The following is a 5,000-nucleotide window of genomic DNA, read 5'->3' on the forward strand; positions in this document are numbered from 1 at the left end:
ATAATAGATTGATCTTTCACAGTAGCATGTTCTCATAGTCATCATTGTCACCGATGTCCCACTGGGTGTGAGTTTTCCTTGCCCTTATGTGGGCCTACTGAGGATGTCGTAGTGGTTTGTGCAGCCCTTTGAGACACTAGTGATTTAGGGCTATATAAGTAAACATTGATTGATTGATTGATTGATTATTTATATAGCCCTAAATCACAAATGTCTCAAAGGACTGTACAAACCACTACGACTACGACATCTTCGGAAGAACCCACATAAGGGCAAGGAGAACTCACACCCAGTGGGACGCCGGTGACAATGCTGACTATGAGAACCTTGGAGAGGACCTCAGATGTGGGCAACCCCCCGGCTCTAGGGGACCGAAAGCAATGGATGTCGAGCGGGCCTAACATGATACTGTGAAAGTTCAATCCATAGTGGCTCCAACACAGCCGCGAGAGTTCAGTTCAAAGCGGATCCAAGACTGCAGCGAGAGTACCGTCCACAGGAAACCATCCCAAGCGGAGTCGGATCAGCATCGTAGAGATGTCCCCAACCGATACACAGGCGAGCGGTCTTTACTGGGTCCCGACTCTGGACAGCCAGTACTTCATCCATGGTCATCGGACCGGACCCCCTCCACAAGGGAGGGGGGGACAGAGGAGAAAAAAGAAAAGAAGCGGCAGATCAACTGGTCTAAAAAGGAGGTCTATTTCAAGGCTAGAGTATACAAATTAGTTTTAAGGTGAGACTTAAATGCTTCTATTGAGGTAGCGTCTCGAACTGTTACCGGGAGGGCATTCCAGAGTACTGGAGCCCGAACGGAAAACGCTCTATAGCCCGCAGACTTTTTTTGGGCTTTAGGAATCACTAATAAGCCGGAGTCCTTTGAACGCAGATTTCTTGCCGGGACATATGGTACAATACAATCGGCAAGATAGGATGGAGCTAGACCGTGTAGTATTTTATACGTAAGTAGTAAAGCCTTAAAGTCACGTCTTAAGTGCACAGGAAGCCAGTGCAGGTGAGCCAGTACAGGTATATATGTATGTATATATGTATATAAAGGTATATACAGTACAGGCGTAATGTGATCAAACTTTCTTGTTCTTGTCAAAAGTCTAGCAGCCGCATTTTGTACCAACTGTAATCTTTTAATGCTAGACATGGGGAGACCCGAAAATAATACGTTACAGTAATCGAGACGAGACGTAACAAACGCATGGATAATGATCTCAGCGTCTTTAGTGGACAAAATGGAGCGAATTTTAGCGATATTACGGAGATGAAAGAAGGCCGTTTTAGTAACGCTTTTAATGTGTGCCTCAAAGGAGAGAGTTGGGTCGAAGATAATACCCAGATTTTTTATATATATATATATATATATATATATATATATATAGTGAAATTAGGGCTGGGCGATATGGCCTTTTTTAATATCTCAATATTTTTAAGCCATGTCACGATACACGATATGTATCTCGATATTTTGCCTTAGCCTTGAATGCATATAATCACAGCAGTATGATGATTCTGTGCGCCTACATTAAAACATTCTTCTTCATACGGCATTAATACATGCTCGTTTTAAACTTTCATGCAGAGAGGGAAGTCGCAACTAAGTCAATTTAGTAAAACTGTATTTATTAAACAGTTATTAAGCAGTTGCAAACATTCATGTCATTTCAAAACATAAAGTGCAAGATTGTCAGAGACATTTTAAAACAAGCTATGAGTGCACTTTTGTGCATGATGTCACTAAGATGACATCAAAACAACACTAAATTAAAGTGCACTTTTGGTACAGAACGCCACTACAATAGTTTGAAACAAATAAAGTGCACTTTTGTGCATGATGTCACACAATATATTTCAATCAAAACTCATTTGTATACTCTAGCCTTTAAATAGACCTCCTTTTTAGACCAGTTGATCTGCCGCTTCTTTTCTTTTTTCTCCTCTGTCCCCCCCTCCCTTGTGGAGGGGGTCCGGTCCGATGACCATGGATGAAGTACAGGCTGTCCAGAGTCGAGACCCAGGATGGACCGCTCGCCTGTGTATCGGTTGGGGACATCTCTACGCTGCTGATCCGCCTCCGCTTGGGATGGTTTCCTGTGGACGGGACTCTCGCTGCTGTCTTGGATCCGCTTGAACTGAACTCTCGCGGCTGTGTTGGAGCCACTGTGGATTGAACTTTCACAGTATCATGTTAGACCCGCTCTACATCCATTGCTTTCGGTCCCCTAGAGGGGTGGGGGGTTGCCCACATCTGAGGTCCTCTCAAAGGTTTCTCATAGGCAGCATTGTCACTGGCGTCCCACTGGATGTGAATTCTCCCTGCCCACTGGGTGTGAGTTTTCCTTGCTCTTTTGTGGGTTCTTCCGAGGATGGCGTAGTCGTAATGGTTTGTACAGTCCTTTGAGACATTTGTGATTTAGGGCTATATAAATAAACATTGATTGATTTATTGATATATATATACATACATACATTATATGTACACATATATGTATGTATATATACATATATACACACATACATACATATATGTCTGCGGCTTATAGTCCGATGTCGCTAATATATGGAAAATATTTGTTTCTTCTAAAATTAAGTGGGTGCAGTTGATATACCGGTGTGCTCTGTAGTCCGGAAAATACGGTATATTGCATTCTAAGTGATTGCACTATGTATAAAAAAACCATAAACACTATCTTGTGGGGCGGCAAAGCTCGGTTGGTAGAGTGGCCGTGCCAGCAACTTGAGGGTTGCAGGTTCGATTCCCGCTTCCGCCATTCTAGTCACTGCCGTTGTGTCCTTGGGCAAGACACTTTACCCACCTGCTCCCAGTGCCACCCACCACTGGTTTAAATGTAACTTAGTTATTGGGTTTCACTATGTAAAGCGCTTTGAGTCATTAGAGTAAAGCGCTATATAAATATAATTCACTTCACTTCACATCTTAACATCCATATTGCACACTGAGGGACGGTTTTGCACACCAAGAAAAAAAAAAAGTACGCAATTTTACATTCTAAGTGGTTAACTTATTTCTGCTATGTGACAATTAAGATTTTTAACATAATTGATTTAAAAAAAAAAAAAAAAAAAAAAAAAAAAACTCCAATGAGGAGAGATTAGCTACACTGTGCCTTAAGTGGGTTAAGGTGAGCAAATCAAGCGCTCCTTTCCTCCTAAGAGCCTTGCTGTAAGCCTGAACGTAAATAAACATGGCATCAATCATGGGATTCTTCCTTTACTGCTTCAGAGGAAGACTTTTTTTTTTGTTTGCACTAAAATGTTTTGCAAACATTCTGCGTGGAGTGGGAAAAAAAACAAAAAAAAAACATTGTGCTTCAGTACATCGAACCTTATCAGCCACCTGAAACAACCGCGTTGCTACGACAATGTTTTAAAAAGCCTATAGAAAACGCCAGCTGATAATAGAAACTGCCCCAGCCTCTTTTATGGAGTTGTCGAAAAAATTTAATCCACCCTTGTGTTTCCACCAGAAAAATTAGTTGAGGTGGTGACTCTCCAGGGGAAGGGGGTGGGTGGGTGTAAGGATCGGTGTATCTCGGCCTGTCGCCATCACGTCTCCACCTCGTCTCTGCCACCACAGTCTGGGGGGACAATAGACTACAGACCGTGGTGAAGTAGGCCAGCTTCGTCGCGTGAAGAAGCCTACAACTTTTGGTTGTATTTTCCGCTCCATTTTCTGAATGGCAATATACGATACATATGTAGATATTTTTCCGTTAAGTAAAAACAAAACAGTCCTAATTACCTGTGATACTAAAATAATGATTTACAAAGTCAAATTAATGACTCACTGTAGGTAAGCATTTGCGCTAAGCGTTTAAAAAAATGAGATTAAATAATAAAAATAGAAAAAGGGTTAAGAGTGGGGCCACATGCTGACATATGCTCAACTCCATCCATTGTCTACCGCTTGTCCATTTCCTTAAAAAGAGGTAGAAAAGCGCTATACAAATACAACCCATTTACCGTTTACCATTTGGGGTCTCTGCTTAATTTATTACAGCATTTGGGAAGCCTGTAGTTAATTCTTATTATGTAAATATTATATTTTTATCAACATGTGATAGCAGAGACCCTGCCATTCAAAACTAGGCTGCTACATTACCAATTATTAATGTCACTATAGCTGAAAAAAAAATAGTACAATAACAATAGGAGAGACTATTCATTCCCGAACACCATGGAGTTCATGTAGGCTTTATGATGCAGTTACGTTATTATATCAACTATCAGAGACAGAAACTCTTCATTAAACAATGTTTTTTGCTGCTCAAAACAGCTCAATCAACACAGAAAAAAGTCAAGTGACAGGGTTTTGCTGTCTGTAACACACACACTGCACAATGAGCTGACCTTACACTAATACCTAATAAGCCTTCACCTCAAGGACTGCGAGCGAGCTGAGCTGCCGCTTGTTTCTAGAACGTCAACAGGCTCATAGTGATGCTACTAGTAGTTGACTGGGAGGTGTTTATTATCATTTGGGGAGAGAGTCCGCTGCCTTACCTGCTAAAAACACCTTTCTGCTCGCTCCACGTTACATGCGATCTGAATACGCACTGCTGATTGGCTGTTACATGCACTCTGAATACGCATTGCTGATTGGCTGCTACCGCTCCGCGTGTAACCAATCAGATGGTTGTGTGGGTGGGACAATGCTGGGTGCTAGAGAGACATACTGACAGAGGCAGACGCAGAACTAAGCATAACAGCTTGTAAAGACTTTTTTGTTAAGACTTTAGTTTACGGAGCAACTCCTTAGTTGCCCGGGCGGTGTGTTTGGGATCATTGTCATGCTGGAGGACCCAGCGACGTTTAATCTTCAAAGCTCTAACTGGTGTAAGGAGGTTTTGGTTCAAAATCTCACGATACATGGCCCCATTCATTCTTTCCTTAACACGGATCAGTCGTCCTGTCCTTTTAGCAGAAAAACAGCCCCAAAGCATGATCTGTTCCTGGGATGCAACTCA

The 5,000-nt window shown here is 42.0% G+C and overlaps 1 protein-coding gene across 1 annotated transcript in view; it reads right to left on the reverse strand.

The window, feature by feature from the left end:
- Positions 1-5,000, reverse strand: part of jak2b (Janus kinase 2b) — a 112,273-nt gene that overhangs the window by 102,360 nt on the left and 4,913 nt on the right. The window lies entirely within an intron of this gene.

This window comes from Nerophis ophidion, linkage group LG01 (assembly GCF_033978795.1).
Source record: "Nerophis ophidion isolate RoL-2023_Sa linkage group LG01, RoL_Noph_v1.0, whole genome shotgun sequence".
Lineage (NCBI taxonomy): Eukaryota > Metazoa > Chordata > Actinopteri > Syngnathiformes > Syngnathidae > Nerophis > Nerophis ophidion.